A 20,825-nucleotide genomic window follows, 5' to 3' on the forward strand; every position below is an offset into this window, starting at 1 on the left:
CTGCTGAACTGATCCACCTGAGACTCCATCAGGGCACCAAAATACCCAAACACGACAAAAGAATGTGGACGAAATGTTGCTTTCTGGATTAACAACAGTCTCAGACAGTGACCAAATGGGTTTATGTCAGTGGAAATAAAAAAACAGAAGTGAAAAGTGTCAGTAACATCAAATATATGTCAAATAACATCAGACAGTGTAGCATAACTGTCATCTTAACAGTTGCATACACAAGCACACGTGTAAATGCACTATACTGAAATGTACACAAACAGAAATTCCACCTTCAGATGCCCTGTGCTGCACATTAACTGTGAAGCAGTGTGCAGTATTTGTGTTCGGACTGCATGTTCTTCCGGCAGGATGCTGTAATTAAACCGTCATTTCAATATCTGCCTCTCCACTCTCTTTCTGTGGGTCTGTGTTTTGAATTCTCATGCACGCCTTTCAAAGCCATTGTTTCAGTTGACTAATCAAAGACTTGGCTGCTATCAGATCAAGGAACGTTTTAACATCTGTCAACAGTGACAAACCAGCCTCTATCTCAGCACGCAGACCGATGCTAAAAGTACAGCTTCAAGTAGAAGAATAAACTGTATTGCTCGTTTTAGAAATCAGTTTGTTTTCTTTTTAAAAGAAAAAAGCCTGACAGGAACTTAAAAGTTTGCAAGTCATTTCTAAGGCAATCTGATCTCAGCAGTAGTACAGTGTTGATACATGAAGATCATTCAGTTTCTATTTCATCAAAGATCACTATAGTTAGAAAGACAATAGTGAGCCACTATCCTTAAAAGTGTGTTAACTAAGGTTTTCCACATTGATAAATAGAATGAGAACGGGACGGGAGGTGGTGTCTCTCAACTATACTAACCCCTTCCATGACACTCTGCCACCTACAGCACTTCTGTTGTTATTCCAGCTTTTCTACTCCATGTCGTTAAAGTATCGTCCATAAATTAGATGTCATGATTTTACCTTTGTATTAAATTAATATGAGCTTAATTTGGGTTTTGTGTAACGTTAGTGCTTTGCATCACATTAGCAGTGACCAGTGTTCTGCTGGATTGTCAAATGTCAGCTAACACTAACGTCAAACTGGAGGCTGAATTTTGTACAGTTTGTTACAACCAGGCATCAGTTCTTTACCTCGTCAATAAGAAACACGACGTTATAGGAGGAGGAAAGAGTGGAGTCTCACTGCATCCTCTAGAGGCTGAAAAGAAATTAGGTAAAGTAGCTTTAATGCCAGGTGAGAAAATCTTAGTTAAAAATATTCAAAGTAAACTCTTAAAAAAGTGGTTTAATGGTTACTTTTTTGTACCTTGCAAGGAAGTGCCTGATATAAGGTAAATCGTGAAGGTGTATTTATGACTTTTTAAATATTACAGATACAGAATAAATAATAGAGACCCTGACGAAGGCTACAAGGTGATACTCATTGGGCTTAACATTAAAACTGCTCAATACACTGCAAGTGTTGCTTGACTTTTTGCCTTTCAACTCTTTAAATACTGGCCATTATAGCTTGTGCTGTACAGGGAGAACTGATTTCCCAAATGTAGGAAAAACATATATACAGTAGCATTTGGAAACACAACCCTTCATGTGCAACCTTATACCGATGGTCACACAGATAAATCAGAGGTTACCTCTTCAGTGGAGTCACTGGAGGAATCTGTGCCGGGCTTATGTAATTGAAGCTCACAGTGAATCTTGGTGGATAATGACAGTAGCTGAGTCTGCTTCTATTGTCCACCTGCATTGTGTTACATGGGAATGAGGACAACAGGAAGCCTACCTTTTGTTGGACTCTTAATATTTTGTATTATCTCATCACTGCTGGTACCTTCACATGCACAAAACCAGAGCAGACACAAACGACATTTACATACACAAGTGAGCTTCATTCTTCAAAGGCTTCAATTTGTGCACAAAGCAAATGGCAGGAGACAAATTAGAAGGGGGACGTGGGCACGTCTTCTAAGGAAGAGGAAGTACATAAGAGGCATCTTTAATCTTCCACAATCCTGCCAAAAACCCCTGTAGGAAATGACATCACATGGCTTGCTCTTGTATTTGTAAAGCTATGTGAGATCACATTGCAAAACACAAAATTCATTGTTGTCCCTGATATTGTTGTTCCCAGCATGATGGGGGTCATGTTTCCTGATATTCTATGCATCTTCATGACCAGCTTCTTTTGAGGTATTACGTTGCTAATCCAAGCTGAATAAAGTAGTCAGTATTTCAATAAAATATTGCTCAACAAATTCATAACAAGGTTGTACGTTGATTTTTTTAAATTATGACAAAGTAGTTTTTGTTTGGAAGTTTGAAAACTTGTGTCTGGTGGGGAGAACTGCTCTGAAAGCCATAGATACAATAATAATTTGTTGCTACGTGAAATCAGTTTTTATGATTAACTGTGTGTATTTTTGTTTTTCCGGCTGTGTGTAGGATTTATTTAGCTAGTTAGCTATGTTTTATTCTATGTGTATGTGAGAGTCACGTCAAGGACAAAAAAACATTTGCTTTGCTTTGGACAATAAAAAAGGTTTACCTGATTCTGACCAAAAATAATGTAACAGTGGCACTAATTTGTTTCCAGTTATGATGATTGTTTCCAATATTAGAAGCTGGCGGCGACTTATTCTTTCATCCCTGTTATTTTAAATTGTATTGCAAACCATGAAGAGAAAAAAACGAAACATGATTTCTGAGTTATGGAAATTGTAACCTTTAAAATATGCCGGTGGCATTCTAACAGCCCAGCTTAACTCATCATCTCTTTGTTTGTGACAACCCATAATTGTAGACTTTTTAAGCAGCCCTGGAGATGTGTTGTAGATAAGCCGTCAAGCTTAACACAGTCGAGGCTTTCTTTAGGTATGGTGTTCCTGTAGGCTGCAGATTTTTGCGTCTCATATTTCAAAGATGAGAAGTTATTTGAAACACATTTCGAATGAGTTGACTGTAATTAGCATTAGAGAAGTGATCCAAAATAAAAGTTCCATATTTTAAGGATAGCTTAATTCCTGTCAGAATGTAAAATATGTATTTATATACATAAGTTAGCTAAATGAGAGGTGGATCCATGACACCATCAAAGGCCACTGGAGGAAAACAGCTGTTGAAGTGGTCACAACTTTTGGTAAAGGCAAACTCTTTAACTACAGAAAACACCAATAGTGATGAATAATCCACCATCTGATAGCAGATTCCCCCCCACCCCCACCCAACGTCTCCCATCAACACCAAACACTAAGTGCGGGAAACGAAGCAGTAGCCCTGAGGTCTGTCTGTCTCCATGCTAATCAAGAATGACAATAGAAGTAGGTCTCATTTGTGTCATCAGAAAAAAACATCATGCCAATATAAAACACGTTTTTCATGTGGGACTGTTGATTTAACAAATGTTGGCGTTGGATAGACTGGTGCGTTTTAATCAGACCACTAAGGACGCTCATGTTGACTATACATAAATTCCATACAGTAAATAGGTTTCCATTCAAAGGTTGTTGGTTTTTTTTAACCACATTTTGAGAAAATTAGGAAAGGAAAATGCAGATTGAAGTGTGTTTCTAACTGCTTCTGTTATGTGAATAGTAAGGGGGGGAGGGCCGGAGCCAATCCCGGCCGGCAATCGGGCGAAGGCGGGGTACACCCTGGACAGGTCGCCAATCCATCGCAGTGGTTTAATTCAGTTCAATTTATTTATATAGTGCCAATCCACAACAACAATTGTCTCAGGGCACTTGACATAATCAGGTCTAGAGCTTACGCTATTATAAGGAAAACCCAACAAATCCCCCTTGAGCAAGCACTTGGCGACAGTTGCCAGTGTTTCAGCCTGGTGTCGAGAGGGCAGAACAAGATGATGCAATTAAAAGAGTGCCAGTCAAACCTCAGAGCGCAACCAATGATGAAAACATGATGAAATTATATCATTTTTGTTTGTCTCATTTGAGCAATTTGACAATCTCCTTATCACACAATTCAGATCTGCTTTGGTCTACCACAGTTTTCATCTCCTCGCTGAATGTTTAATTGAAATGCTTCGATTTGCAACATCTGTTTCCATTGGTTGCTTTTATTAATATACCTAACTTTTTTGTGATATTTCAAGTACAGATTGAAAATGTGCATAAAAACTGGTGGGTGGCAATGCATCTAATGGATGACTTTCTTCTTTGGAAAGATTTCTAAGAAATTTGTTCTCTGACAATCAGACACCTGCAGTGTAGGCGCCTTTAGATAAGATAAAGTTCATGTGGAGGCCTACAGATCATTGTTGGCATGGATTCAACCTCCTCTTGCTGTAGATTAGATTAAACACTGGCACATTACCAGATTCAGTGACTTCTATAGCAAAAGTTTTATTTATTTTAAACCCAAGATAAGGCCTCAACTTTTACAAACAGTTTGCTTTGGGTGATCATGGAAACTGTGAAAACAAAACTGAGGTGTAGACTCACTGCAGCTCTGCAGGTCACATGAACTTTAGATGAAGCCGTTCTAATAATCTAATGCTGGCACAGTGGTTATCATGCCTGATCTCACCTCAGACGATGAGCTGCTAAGTGAGCAGAGCCGTAATACATGTCTGCCCCCAGAAGTTATGAAGGACAGCAAGACACTGAAGAGACAAGTCACAGCAAAGAGCAGTGGCAATTATCCCTTCTCATTCTTTGTAGTGTTTCACATTAAATACCTCTTCAATGAACCTATGATGAGTAATAAATAATAGGATGAACCATGTGCGGTCTTGTTCTTTTTGCTACTAGCGATACTCTGACTGTGTTATTCAGTTTTTTCTGTGCAAGCCTGAAAATGACAAACCCAAAATAAATGGTTACTAATTCGTGTTTTTTCTGTTACATACTGGCTTAGAGTTTAAAAGAAAAAATTTGTCAAATTGAAAATGGACCAGATTTACAGAGGCACAGCTGTAGTAACGCGCACACATTTTTTTTTACTGTTTAGTTTTACATGCAAAATGAGCAAGTGTTGTTTCAGTGATTATCCAATATTGTTTACACACAAAGACTTGGGTGACATTGTGCTTTGAAATCCTGTATTCTTTGAGTGGGGATTCTGTCTCTCTCACTACACACACACACAGATATAGATCCAGATCTAGATATAGATATAAAATTAGCAAGAAGGTTCTGAGTTCAAGCCCAGGCTGACTCAGGGCCTTTCTGTCTGAAGTCTGCATGTTCTCCCTGTGCCTGTGTGGGTTCTCTCCAGGTACTCTGGTTTCCTCCCACAGTCCGAAGACATGCAGCTTAGGTTGGCTGGCGACTCTAAATTGCCTGTAGGAGTGAGTGTGCATGTGTAGTTGTCTGTCTCTAAGTGTCAGCCCTGTGATAGACTGGCGACCTGTCCAGGGAGGACCCCGGCTCTCGCCCAATATCAGTTAACTATTTGCTTCTTTTTTTGTTTCCTGTCCACAAGTGGGAGATAGTTGTGAGCAAGCTACAGATATTGCAACACATTTCTGACCCAAAATAGTTGAAGAAATGTGACATGGCATGATGCCGTATTATTGCTTTACTTGGTTTGTGAAAACCTGTCATTTACAGGCCACTGTAGTCTGAGACCTATTATGCTGTATATTGTTGAAATCCCACTACAGATCAGCAAAACCTGCAGTAAAACCTTCCTGTAATCCCTCAGTAGTGCACAGAATTTCAGTGCTGTTACATTGGAAATCCACATATTGTACATAAACTACAGTAGCTGAAACTAGTTACTCTGAGAACATGAAAGAACTGAAGTAAAAGATTGTATTTTTTAAATAGAAAAAAATAAATGTATAATTCAATCTTTCTCAGACAACCAGTCACATGATTATTAGTATTTTTTACCATCCAAATGTGGAAGGTGGTTTGACCTTTTCATAAATTGTTGAAGATCCTCATCAGAATAGTTTGCATTATGTTCCTTTAATCCATAATTACTGGCTTGGCGTTCAGCAGTGATACCTTGAGAATCCACCTATTGTACAGTACCAGAAGTAGCTTTAACTAGTTTCACCTGTTATACTGGGAACATTGTGTTCTGAGGCATTTTTTTGGATGATGAAGGAAGTAGAAACTCTTTCTACTCTACTAAACACCTACATATCATAAAATTCCAGAACTGGACAATGAAGTTGTTAAAATTTTTACAGCCCTGGCCTGTTCTCTCAGCCTTGTACACACAAGCAGAAGTCAAACATTTACTGACCCTAAAAATAAATGTTTTCTGCCGATTGTATAATTATATGCCATGGGGATGTTAGCGTGTAATGTGATGCCATTTTGTGTGTGTTTGTGAAGGAAAGGGGTTGCGGAAAGGGGAGGGAGATGAGGTGGGGGAGCGTTGGTACAATATAATTAAAATAGGATGGCCTTTGCAGGGCTAAACTTGTTGTCTCTTAACCTCAAAAAGATGGCATGTAAAAATAGACGTGGCAGAGGTTTTCCTTCTTCTTCTTTTTCTTCAGTGATTCGGTGAATGAAATCAGCTTTGAGGTGGTGACCCTGATCAGCATCTTGATCTCTAGTCAAATCATAGCTTCAGCATTTCCGCAGTCAAGTTTTTGTGCCAAGTTGTAAGTATATCCGCTGTAACTCTGTCAGCACCATAAATCTCCTCTTTAAACGGTCCTTAGAAACTTCAGGTAACCATTGGTGTTCTCTTAGTTTCACCTCGGCTTGGTCAGTGCTTGCTTTTCTGACTTATGCAATTCTATCCAAAAGGTATTTTACTGAAGTGGTTGCCTATTTGCCCTCACATTAAATGCCTGAGGAATGTGTCTCTGGGTTTGCTGAGGTTGTTTTGATGTGCGTTCAAAAAGTCTGTGTGTGCAGAAGGAGCTCATTCACAACTCACGGGGACTCAATGGCTTCATTTGTCCTTGAAGGTAAACACTCACAGAGGAGGCCCTCAGATATGGCCTTTTCAAATGCCAAGGCCCCCTTAGCTCTCCATCTTGTGTGACAATGAACAAATTCCTATTCAAAAGCACTTACTGTGTGATAGTGTAGCATTGTGAGCCTTCAACACACCTGAGTAAATGAATGAACCACATCACCGTTGAACAAAGTAGGCCTTGAACTGTAAACATGACATTCATGTATGATAAACTTACATTGGACGAATGCCACATTTTATTACTCGAAAACCCGGCTGACACATTGAACCTGGTCCTAAATAAAGACATGGGGATTAAAATAACTCTGCCGTAAAGTTTTTTCTGGGTCAGTGTTCCCATCCTTTTTTGTCTGATGTAGCCCACAGGCAGATTAGTAGTGAGTACACCCTTCATCAACGCCTCACCCATCATGTTCCAATTGTGTTCTTATGTTTGCACAAAGTGTATGAACTGTAAAGGAAGGAAATAAAAATAACAAATGTGGCCATGGTTGCAGTGTGGCTGTCTGTGTATGTTGCTTGGGTCAACTTTGCATTCGTACTAACAGTAGAGCTGGATTGGCAGTAAGATGGATGGTTAAACCACCATCCTCTTAGCCAACTATTTTCCAGTGTTTATTATTTGTAAATAATTATTAAACAGGTTTTTACTTTTAGCTGATTATTTTGATTAGTTTTTGTGAAGAATTTAAACTCTTGGTTCATTAGTTTTAGCTAACTAATTTAACTATTTATTAATTTTTTTGCTAACTATATTGACCGCCTGTCTACAATATGTAACGCTAGAATGATGCTCCAACTCAATCCACCCTGCTCCGCCCAGCACTCCCTCGCCCTGCTCCACTATGCTTTACTAAAGTCTGCTACTGTCCGCCATGCTCTGCCGAGCTCTTCAGATATCTGTGGTTATGAAATTTGCAATAAATGAAAATGCAACAAAACTTACCGAGCAAGCAGAAATAACTGAAAATCTCTGATTGGTTAGAGAGGCCGACCCCTCTAAAAACCTTTTTTGAAGCTAATATCTCTGCACTGCTGCCAGTGCTGTTCAGTGAGTTTGGGTCAGAGGAGGCTGTGACAGCACCTCTCCACATTAAGACAAGTTTTGGAGCAGGTTTCTACAGCAGCAGTGTTTGACATCAGTTACATACTGTAGCTTTAAGCTAACTGTTTCAGTTCTTGATCTACAAATTCAAAGATTTCCACAATTTGTTCATTGCTATTAGCTATTTCAGTATGTCTCCTTAATTGCTGACTAGTTTTCAGCTGAAATGTTGTGACAACACTAATATATGTATATATTTTTAATCAAGTAACAATTTTTTGCTAAGTTCAGTTATTTAGTCAGTCTTTCCACACATCCCCTGACAGCTGCATAAGTACAGGTTCTGCTGGTGTGGAATATTATGCTAAATGCATTGTTTCCTTAGTGGCCAAGAGTCAGACTGTAAGGCAAAGTAAAAATACTGTGCCTTGTGGAATGTCCTAAGAATTGCACGTAGCACTTGAAAACAACAAAAGAAGAGCTCTTCTAAAAATAAAGTCACATGCCATTGGCTGGATTTGATAGTTTAAATAGTCAAAATACCAAGTGTTGTACCCGGTACTTTTTACCATACTGACTCTGAGAGACGAGGCAGTCCAAGTAACTACAAAACAGTGCTGATTTATTCCATGAACACAGGTAAAAATTAACATTACACGCTCAAGTATCTTGCACCTCCAACCTGCTCGCAGGCAGATGTAAGATGAAAGACCCTGAACCCACCAGGCCTATACATTATATCCCCTCGGTTGGGCTAGCCCCATACTACACAGAAACGTCAACCGAGACGTCTCTGTTGCCAGCCTTGCAGCTGGCCATAGCAGTAGTCAAAACATGAAGCAAATCAATGTGCGTGTGTATCTATCCAATAATCTATCTGACTAAAAACACCTAACACAAGACACCAAAACACATTTCACCTTGCTGGTTCCCAGGGTGCTGCGTGACTCATCGCCGTCACCATCAATCTCTGGATGCACCACATGGTGCAGCGGTGTGTGTTTTGAGACATTCCCAGGTGAGGTGTGTGTTGGATTGTCTACCTGTCTTTCATTCCACTTTTACACACATGGAGCCCTTGTGAGATCCTGACAGTGTTTATTGTCAACGCCTCCGAGGGAGAATACCTTCACACAGAATAGCTGTGTAGAATAAATTCAGGTCCAACAACATCTATGCTGGTTTGAGGCTGTGTGTGGTGTGAAGATGAATTATTGTTTAGACAGGAGCCATACATTCTCATAACACCTGTCATTGCAGCCAAATGACAGTCATACTCTATGCCAGATGAAGGAAGTGTACTCATGCAAGACGAAAACCCACAATGAACAACATTTTTACCTTCTGATTGACAGTTTGTTCAACAGGTGAATATCCACGTTTCTGGCCTGGGTGTGTTGTGTTTTTATGTGACTTATGGTGTTACATAAGCAACGTTCCCACTTCATAAAACACTGATTGAGAATGGCATGCACAAATAGGCCAAACTCAAGTTCTGTACACAATCAGACTTGCTTTAATTTAGATACTTCTCCTTATGTCTCTCACTATTTGATTATTCTTTGTATCGTTTTTAACTGTCTTACACTAGTTAGGAACTTTATCGTTCACAATGTAAAACACTGATTTGCTTTTATCTGCCCGAGAAAGTCTGATATACATTTTCCTTTTTTAGCTTAGTTTTGTTTGTCACTGGTCCTTAAGAGAAATATTCACAGCTAAATACATTAATTCATTGCTAAATTAAATACAGTAAATTGGTTAGTGCTTCAAAAGACCAATGCAGACATAAAAATAAATATAAAATGGCTGCAAAGTTCAAATTATAGTAAGCAAAAGAGCCATGTAACAATGTTTTCTAAATGGATTTGGCAGGAACAGCTTCTTGTCCAAATTTTTTTTAATTCTAACTTTGTTTTGAAATACATTGTCATCCTTATTATTTATTACCTTGCAAGCCTGAAAGTCATAGTGCTATTGCTAATATATTCAAGATTAATTTCTGTGTTTTGACACCTTTCATAAAGTTTTATTTACATAAAACACACACAAGCACACTTACAGTATATATGCACTGGGGACACAATGTTTGAGCATGGATTTTCACAGGCTCGTGTCCATGGTCTGGGTGTGAGTGATACCTTAGGTACTTCCTTTACAGTGAGTTTGGGCAAACGCCTCTTGGTTCTTGCTGCTAGTTAATAGAACTTGTTTGCCAGGTGCCTTTGAGTGCCATCTGATAAGCACACATGAATTCAGAGAATTACTTTTAAAGTGCTGTGGGGTCAGTGATCCATAGCTGGGTGACAGTGTTATTATATCACTGAATGAGTCAAGTGGTCATTTCTGCAGTAACTGTGTGTAGGTGTACACATTGTTTGTCTTCTTGTTTTCCTGTGAACTTCATCAGCTTGTCTCTGAGCTTTCGATTGCTCAGCTGATCTGCACAAAACAAAGGCAAAGAAACTTCCTCGGTAGTGTCTGTATCACCATTGTCTAAGCTCACCCCATCAGTGTGCAAATCATGTAAATTGCAGGGAAGGGTGGGTATGTATGCTGTAATTTCAATGGAATATGTGTGCTTAAATTAGAGCGCGGCGTGGTTAGGGGGGGCAAATGCACCGAGGCGCTGGGGCTTCTGGCTGGTGATTGGCTGTGTGTTGTGCTAACAGACAGGGCCTTTCCACTGGTCGTGACGGGCGGTTCTGATGTGGTGGACCACGCAGCCCTGATGACGGGGTTGTATGTCTTCCTTGACCCTGACCATAATGGACAACTTTTACCCGCCGGAAGAAAATTACAGCCCCTCAGGAATGTTGCTGTTATTATTTTTCCTTTTTCCTATAAAATAGAAGAGGACAAAGTGTAAGCTATTATAAAACCATTGCAGCTAACCATCTGGAGAGGGAAATGGGCTTTTTTGCTGTTGTTGTCCATGTAGGAGGGTAATAGATGATTAAGAGGGAGTGCAGATGAGTTTATGGTGATGTTCTGCTAAATTAGACATGGATAATCAACATATTTGACTAATTTCCTCCCCTGTAATCCGCCTACTATTCCACAAATTCTCTATCAAGACTGAAACACATCTGTCACTCTGTCATCCACTCCCTCTGCATCTGACAGAGGGAGTGGATGCTGCACATTGTAAGTCAAGAATGTTTTCTTTCAGAGGGAACCCACGTCTGAAGACTTTCCCACACAAGCGTCTAACAATATAACTCAAACACTTTAACACATCTCCTGTGGGAGTAATGTTAAACTCTCACATCCTCAAAATATATCTGTTGGAATATTCCTTCAAACCAACCTGTGCATGCTGGTAAAACTAAAAGTGACTCATTAAAGTCAACTCCACATAAACTAGAATTGCTTGATATATTTGGCTCAAGTCATTTGGGTAAAGTTAATGGGGTCTGCAAGAAGCTAAATAGAATTACCACATGGGTCAGCACTAAAAGTGAGGGTGGTTTGGCTACCGTGGGACCAGCATCTGTTTAAAAGCTATGAGCTTGACACAAATGGGCAGCTCTGGCTCACCCTTAGCCTCCCTCGGAAAGCTGAACCCAAGTAGGTTACAAACAGGTGGCAGAGCTGAGCTGCTTCATTCCTGTGTAGTGAAACTCCTCATTAGGATTTACAGTAGATTCCGTTGAACTTTGAGTCACAAACACGGCCCTTTGGCCTTTTTTTGATATGTGGAGATAAAGATCACTGAGATTGGTGCAGCTTCAGGGAGATCACTCTGAAGGCCTTCTGCAGGGGCGCAGTGAGGAGGTCCCCTCACTGACCATATCTGCAGTGGATCAAAGGATAAGGGTTTTCGCCCTTAGGGATGCTGCTGCCTCTTGTTGCTCGTCACCTCGCTTCACCTATCCCGTTTGTTTCGTATGTGGAAGAGCAGAGAGGAAAAGAAAGAAAGAGAAAGAGGTGGAGATATTCAAGCTATTAAGTGTCAGATCAAAAGAAAAAAGGCAGGTGAAAAATTCCTTTCAGTCTTCTAACAGTGTTAGGTAAATGAAAAGTGTCCTGCAGGCAGACCTGGATCGGCACTTAAAAGCCCCTTTACTCCACAATGAGCACACATTTAAAGTTGGGGCTCATGCAGGTCTTCCTGTCTAGTTGACCGAACACATTGGTATGCTGTCCCAAGTTTTAACTGAAGAACTTGTCCTGTTAGGCAGAACAGTTGCAGATGATCTGCAAAACTTTAAATAATCATTTCCTCAAAATACCTATTCTAAAACAATAAGTTGAGCACATCATATTGTGACAGTGATGCATAATACAGGAATGACTGTGGAAAAATATCCGGTGATATATTATTTAGCAATTATTTCCTGTTCGCACACTTGGAGCTGCAGGCTTTAGACTTAATTCAGACATAATTTATCACTTGTCAGTGCCTTATGATCTCCTGTGGGCATGCGTAATTTACAACTCTGTGTAGAGAACAGCACTATAACCTCAGGTTTGGTGTGCTGACAGATCACCAAAGAATTGCAGACACTGGCGAGTCAAGAAGTCAATGAACCTCAGTTGAAACAGTCAGCTTTTGTTGCCAGATATTATATAGACAGATTATATAGGTGGATATCATTGCCATTACTTTCAATGGGTTTACAGGAAAAGTTCAGGTCCGATAACATAACAGACACGGATAGCATGGCCTCCCTTTTCTCTACCACCTTTTTTTTATTTATTAGAATCCTATTCTGTTTGTCAGGTGACAACTGTGCACTCAGTTGTGGTCCTTTTCTTATTTTAAGAATTAGTGATTGTGATGAAACAAGACCAAGGGGGATATTTACTAAACCTGCCACAAATTACTGTCAGGTGTGCAAAAGGTTGCAGCACTCCAATTTTTCAGTTTCATATTGACCAACACAGGCGGCACAGTGGAGCAGTGGTTAGCACTGTTGCCTCACAAAAAGAAGCTTAATATTGACAATGCTAACATGCTTATGTTGAGCAGGCATACAGTTCACTGTGTTCACCATCTTTGTTTAGTGTGTTAGACTACTAAGATTTGCCAATTAGCAGTAAACCGAAAGACTGATGCTATTAATTTTGCTGGTATTTGTTCATAAACTAAGTACTGAACAATTTACAGTTTTGATCTGATGATGGTTCTTTATGGAAGCTTAAGGGAACCCCAAAGTTATTAAAACAGACATTTTTGTTTAATTAAAGATACGATTTATAAGTTATAAGTCCTTATATCAGAGTGTGAAGTGCCTTAGTGCTTAAACTTTCTGACAGGATATCACCTGTTTTGACTGTACAAAAGCATTTAAGCTGCTAATGAACATATGTGCCAACAGTTTTATACCATTGTGAAATGCCAACTGTTACAGTATCTAGGTAGCTATAAATGTGTCACAATAATTAGAGACAATAATCTCTCAAACTGCTTTGAGGTGGGTGAAGACTGTGTCTCCCTGTCTGCATACCTCATTCCACATTTACAGTTTAAACAGCATTTGAAGTAGGTGGTAGCCACACCTTCTTATGTACAGTAGTTACTAAATCAGACTGGGATGTGAAGCCATGCCATGTTTGCTGAAACACTGAGGAAACAGTATTAGTTAGTCTCATTAATCAGGTTTAAGACTAACAACAAGTGGCATTCCCAGTGTGTTTATTTTGGGAGTGCAGATGTGTGTGATTTACTCTATGTTATTTGTTTAATTGAACCTTGGGATGCTTGAATTCTTAAACGTTCTGCATCTTATGCAGCAGCACACACAGTAAGCTAACCATATTTGCACCCACCCTACACCAAATCATAAATGGGGGGCAGCTTTTAAGACTCTCCGGAGAGACCCCATCATTGCACCACTGAAATTTATACCCATCAAACAAGCTATTTCTGGTCTGAGCTTCTTCATGTGGTTGAATTTCTATTTTTGCCTCACCCTTGATTTTTAACTAAAGGATATTGTACACCCTGACCGTACGCCCATTGCAAATTATATGAGGGGTATCATCTGCACGTAGGATGAATCACAGTAGGTTATCGTAACCAGCACAAAGTCAAGCACAAGTCGTACTGAATGCGTCTTCAAACCCCTGTCCCAAGGATGCGTCCCAGAGGTTTATTTTTACTCAGCTGTGAATGGTTATGGCAGCAAACCGCCATATGGCTGTAAGAAGATTGAGTGGTCTTGGTGGAAAATGGGGACGGAAATTATAGAGGGAAGGAGCTGGTGTCACACAGGCCTTTCATTCCTCCTTTTCTCCAGGAGGGACTGGGAAGCAGAAACTGGTTGGGTTCATGATGGTACACATCACCTGTTTTTACAACAGGGAAGTTTTTATTTGAATATGTCATCCAGAAAATGACCCGCTCTTCTTCTGCAATATCGACATTCAGTTCATGGTCACATTATTTCATGAAACGAAAAAGATTTCAAGTTGTGGACATGAATCGCTTTACCACAAAAAGATTGCGCAACAGGCAAAAGCCACAAATGTCCATGTGCATGTCATGTGGAGAGTTTTGCTTTTGAAGTCAAAGTACAAGTTTAAGTAACAGTGGATGTTGGGGTTATATATAGAAAACTATAACATGAATAGGTTTTTGTTAGAGAAAAGTTTAGGGTTAGTATTTCATTTTAAAACAATGAAACTTAACAGTCTGATATATTTGAAGGCAAATCCTCCTAAATGCCACAGTTTTGTTGTTTCTTTTGTCTTTCATGTAGTCCTTTTGTTTTGGAAAAAAAAAACCTCAGATTTGTCCTGCGTGGACTGAATTTTAATGTCATCTCAAAACATTTTATAAGACAACGATTTGTGTGAGCTCATATTATTTATTAGCTGAAATACAAACACTAGTTGTTACATTCCCACACCTGTGAGACACTAAGCATTTTTTTCCACTAGATCATGCAGCAGCACAGCTGGAGCAATTTGCCTGGTGAGTGTTTTGATTATGAGCTACTCAGCAGTAGTTGTTATGGCAGGACAGAGCCCTTCATTCACTTTCGCCTGCCCGAGCTGTCACCGAGCATCAGGTTTCAGAGCAATTCCATGATTTAAAGCTGCTTATGACTGTGCCCTTTGATGTTGAGCGTGTTGTACATGGCTCGATAGTCTTGGAGAGTTTGTTGTGGCATGGGACACACTGTACTTTGTGCATTTGTTTACTTTGCTGCTGTCTATCCACTGCCCTTTTCAAAGAGCTCGTATAAACAGCAGATTCTAAATGGGACACAGTGCTGGATCCAGAAACCATTTGACCTCAGAAAGCAGGGCTCTGTCCTCAAACATGAACGCATGGATTTAACTGTAACTACCGGGACTCTTTGAAATCTGCAATTGTTAGTGGAGTTACTGTAAGGGGACAATGGAGCCCCGCTGCAAAATGTCTAGCGGGTGACACTGATGTTTAACACATGTTTCCCCCCACAGCTCAACAGAAATAGACAAGCCTATTTAGAGGACTGGTTTGCATGCAGGCTCCAAGGACTGATGTTTGCAATCTGGGAGCCACAGCGGGTTTTTACATGATCAGTAATTCAAAAAGTGGTCGGCCAAAGAATTCATCTTGTGTCTTTTTGTTTTGCTGTTGCCATGCACTTGTGCTAAAATATCATTTGGTGCAACAAGCAAGCATTAAGACAGCAGAAAGTATGTCGGACAGCGTCCAAGACGTATCAAATGTCCAGAGGAGTGAGGGAAGGGAAAACACAAATATTTTCAGTAGCAGCGAGTGAAACCAAAAGGCGCTCTGGTGGACAATCAAAGTGAATTAGGGGGTTTCTGATGAGTGTGTCAATGTTTATTACAGCTGTTACTGTCCAGATAATATCCAGATGTGGAGTTGGTAGAGTTGAAGCTGGTTAAAATAATCATTTGAAGGATGGTGAGCAGACATTTGTACACCACAGCACTGCAGAAGAGCTGCATTTCTCATTATCCAGAGTGCAAGGTGTTCCCGTGCTCCCAGTGCACTTGTCTTTCTATATCTGAATATAAAACAAGAACAGAAAGTAAATAAAAGCTCCTACAAGCCTTTGAACTTACATCCAACAGCCAGGTGTCCTGTGCTTTCCCAAAGAGGACAGACAAGGATTTTACCCTCTATTGTGCTACAAGAAAAGACTCCTCAATTGCCATGCTACCTCAAGCAGCATTTATTTTGACAGTTTTGTTCAAAGAATGAAAAACTTCCTTCTCTATAATAAAACAAATTGTGTGTGTGAGCACACCAAGTGTTCATTCTCCTTTTGTGTATTTGATAAAGGAAGACATCTTTTTTTTTTTTCTTTTTTTCAAGAGAACTTCCTTCTCATACAAGCCGACCGCATCTATATTTGTTTTGGGGGAGTTGCTTACTTTTCAGGACAGTGCCATCACAGAGAGCTGTGAAAGGAGGACATTATTCAAACCTCTCTGTCGCCTCTGTCTGTATCATTGTAGACAGCATGTCATGGCACTGTAACAGCATAGAAGAAAGACAAAATGTGTAAATATAGAGCGCTAATGAACCACCAGGAGCATATTTAAAGAGCCATACCTCTTGTAGAAGGGTAAATGGAGCACATATTTACTAACTGACAAAACCAACAGGGCTCCACTGACAGTGAGCAGTGAGTGGCTTTTTTTGCTTTGAATGCTTTGACAGTGTCACGGGTAGTTTTCCAGGAATATCAGCAGCAGAACTCCAAAGACAATGAAGTCAGACTTCCAGGTATTGTCAGTAAACGTATCGTAATACATACTGTATATGAGTATTGTCTGAGGATCTGTTTCTAAACATATCTAAGTGTTTTATGAAACATTCAGAGGCAGACAGGATGAAATAAGGATGTGACAGTTGGCTCTTTTAGTCCAGCGGTTTCTAAAACAAAGCAGTGTCCACCTGTGATCCCTCATCCCAGGCTATGGTCTTAATATAGACATATCATTTTAATGGATTTTTCTAGTGGTGTGGTGTGGGCTGTCACTCAGTCAGACCACCACTTTGTTCCAGACTGAAATGTCTCGACAACTGTTTGAGGAATTGCTGTGAAAATGTACAGGCATTCATGGTCCCCAGAGGATGAGTCCTATTGATTTTGGCACTTTTCCTCTAGAAACACCATGAGGTTTTTGATTTTGTGTGGCATGTCTTTTGTTTAGGCAAACAGTTTTTTTGTTTGTTTGTTTGTTTGTTTAGATAAATTGGTTAAGAGAGTGTTAGTGTTTGATTTTATTTTGGTGTAAATGGTTTGTTCACAGTGTACCCCACCTCTCGCCCAGTGTCAGCTGGGATTGGCTCCAGCCCTCCCGCGACCTTTTTCAGGTTAAGCAGTATAGATAATAGATGGATGGTTTGTTCACAGTTGCAGTAGTACTTTCCACCAAGTGGAAGATATACTGTAGCTGCCGTTAGAATTTCCCAGTTACTCAGATTTACGGAGTCAGAGGCTCACCTGAACATTGTGTTTCTGACGTAGCCGCTCATTGTTAAGGTCTGAATAAGATTGTGTGACTGCAGAATGAATTATACCAGCTAAATATCAGCATGTCATTGTCACTGTGAGCATATCGGGAATTTAACTTGGATCACCTCTGTGCAGAAATACAGTCTTACAGAGCTGCTTGTGTGGCTGTAGATTCTTGTTAGAGACCAGAACAGGGAAAAGGATCCAGTTCTTCACAAAAAAGCAAACATTTGAGAAGTTCTCCTCCCTTTAATCATCTGCTGGCCCCCTGATATGTCTTTGGACCTCCCCCTCTAGGGTGGTCCCAAGATACATCAGGGCATGTATTCTGGGACCACCCACTCTCACAGGGGGTCGGACCCGCAGGTTGGGATCCACTCCCTTAGTGGTCCGTAAATATATGGTTGTACATTATGAAATTAGTATGGATATACTTCACTGTACCTACTGACCTTTCAGACTTTGGACTCCACTGCTGATGAATCAGTTTCCAAACCAAAGACAGAGCATAACACTTTTATTGGGAAGTGTAAATATAGCAACGGTGCCAAATATTTACCCGGATGCATACTTTGACCCAATAACACTACAAGTACCTGACCCAAAGTGACAGCTCAGTATGACTAACTGTCATGTACTGCACCGGGCTGTCTCTGTCACCAATGTGTGGGCTGGAGACCGTGAGAGATTACAACAATGTCTCAAGGCCAGTACAGTTGAACACTCAGCTATATGCTCTTTAAACCAATATTGTTCTAAAGTCTACACAGGAGGATGGAAACTTTCCTCCACTTGAGGAATACCCTGCTGTAGAGCCAGCCCGGACCACACACTGAGCTCCCGGTGTTTTTCAAGCAGTGTAACAGCTATTACAGGTTTCTATGGGAGGAAGTCTCTCACATTCTGTGGCTTCACCTATAGTGAAATACCTTTTCTCCAGTTACCATCTCAAAGTGACTCATGAACTATTTGCATTTCACAACTGAGGGTAAGAGACTTCACAGAGATGATTATGGGGCAGTGTGCGTGCCTGAGAGGAGAACGACTTGTCTTGACGTCATTCCTGGATCAGAGTCCTGATGTGACACGAGAGGGTTTCCCTCTGTTGCTAGGCGCCAGGGTTCCGTGTGTGGATAAACACGAGATTCCTCGTGGCACACCTGTTAGAAACTGACGCTGCCACGCTGTCATACCACTACCTGTTGCTTCATCACACTGTTAAGTAACCATAGTTATTTTCCATTGCGACTAACCAACATAAGGTAGCTGCTATAAATTAGTGACAACTGCATGACATTGGCATGGCAACCAAACAATCACCTGAGGGAAAGGTAAAACTATGTGTTATATTTTGCTGTAGGCTTGAGAAGGCACATCTTGTTTAGTACTAGATCAAAGCTAATGGTGTGTAATGTTGTGGTTAATGCAAAAATCCCTGGGCTGCATTGATTTCTGTGAGCTGCCGTGATACTTTCCCACATCCAAACAACAATTATGATGATTTATACCTTTATTCAAAGAAATTGGAATTGTAAATGGAGAATCAAGTGTGAACTGCTGCATTTTTAATTAGCTTACAATCACAGTGCTTGTGTTTTCAGCCAAATATGCTAAAAATATATAGTATACACTAATATCTCCCTATGTTAATTTAATAATAGCAACTTAGCAACTAATTACTTTGCAGAAAAGGATTTTACAAAACATATAGCTAATGAGTTTATTATCTACAGTATGCAGCATAGCTAAAGATTAAAATAATTTAGGTAAAGCAGTTAAAATTAGCCCCATTTTAGCCAGCTACAAAAACAAAATAAAAATCAAATTCAGTAAACTACTACACATATTAAGGCATCAGTAAAGATAATGCAATAATGTATAACATTAAAAGGAGCCATTTCTATGCATAATGAACTGAACAAACAGGACAGTATGTACATTAATATTTCTAATGGAGGAATAACTTCAATAATGTGTATTTAAATGGGTGTACTGCATTGGCCCTTTAAATGTTTTTTTAGCTTCTTCATAGCCCTGTGAAATGACAGTATTAATATAAATGAGGAACTGAAGAAAGCCCTGTGGTTAAACTTAGTTAAGAGAGTAGATGTTTGAGTTAAATATTTGTGAGCGTAAGAGAGGATACTTATGTTTTACTACAACCAAGCCTTCAGTCTTACAACATGAGGTATATGTCCGGTCTCCCCTCTGACTCCTCAGAGGCTGAAACTGCTTCATAAATGCAACGCTTCTTATCATGTGCCAAGTACTATACTCACATGCTCTGCCAAGTATCACAGAGACTATTCCCAGTGAGGAGAGCACACATTAACCAGCTAGTGTGTTTGACCAACAGCTGTGCTGCAGGGGTTTTATGACTTAGTTATGTTAGTTATAATAGGTATGTGAAAATGTCTGTTTTGTAGAGAGATCCAGAAGCTAAGCCTCCCCAACCCCAGACAGTCAGAGGTTGATGTACAGTAGATGAGATAAACCTAATCTGGTCTGAGTAGGTGTTATTACCAGTCTCATACCTGTCATTCAGATCACTGCTAGATAGGACATGTATTTACATGCAAAGCTGCACGCTTAATATGGGCACTCAGAGTTTTGCAAGTTCCAAAGTCTGAATAAGAAAGTTGTCAAGTGTGACAATATCTGTGGATCTTTGTTTTCAAACACAGCAGGCATAAACCATGTTTTCTAAGTCATGCTGTCCCAAATATGAAAGGAAAATGCAAATCGCCTTTATGTAACATTTAAGATGTTGTCTCCAACATGTTTATGTACAAACAAACAGACGTCTATGGAAAAAAGATAAAACTGAAGCTAAAAGCAGAACTTCAGCAGCTTGCATGTTTTGCATACAAACGGGCTCACACTAATCTTAAACTTGATGACTATCATTAACACTGAAAGCTGAATAACAGCTTCAGTGCTTTTGCTCTTCAGGGAGTGAATTGTATTATATTCCCAGACTACACACAGCTGCTCTGTTGGTGTTTTGAGAAAAACAGGTGCTTCTAAGAATAAGACAGAATCAAGTGCAACATATCACAAGTAGTAAGTAAAAAGCGTGAAATGAACTCAGCTTTCAGTACCTGCTTAAAGTGATTCAAATGAATTAAGAGTATCACAGTCCCCTTACACGACAAACTTAACCAATGACCTCATGCAGGACCACTGCGGTCTGGCTTGCCATGAACAATAGCTAGTCTGTGTTAGTCCATCCCACGTTGCTCTCTAGCACGGCTGCGACCATTGACCACAGTTTGAGTCACATCCTTCCCACCTCTCCTGCATGTTTACAGAGAGCTGGCTCTCAGTTGTCTATTCTATGAGGCTGTAGTTATTAAGAATCGCACCGTTTGTAAAGACCTCCTGGACAGCATTGAAAGAACCATCCAGGGTTAGCTCCAACCGCA

The 20,825-nt window shown here is 40.0% G+C and overlaps 1 protein-coding gene across 1 annotated transcript in view; it reads left to right on the top strand.

Moving 5' to 3' along the window:
- tpm4b (tropomyosin 4b) overlaps positions 1-20,825 on the top strand; it is a 75,355-nt gene that overhangs the window by 28,548 nt on the left and 25,982 nt on the right. The gene's annotated exons all lie outside the window — the stretch shown is intronic.

This window comes from Monopterus albus, unplaced genomic scaffold (genome assembly GCF_001952655.1).
Source record: "Monopterus albus unplaced genomic scaffold, M_albus_1.0 scaffold14.1, whole genome shotgun sequence".
Classification (NCBI taxonomy): domain Eukaryota; kingdom Metazoa; phylum Chordata; class Actinopteri; order Synbranchiformes; family Synbranchidae; genus Monopterus; species Monopterus albus.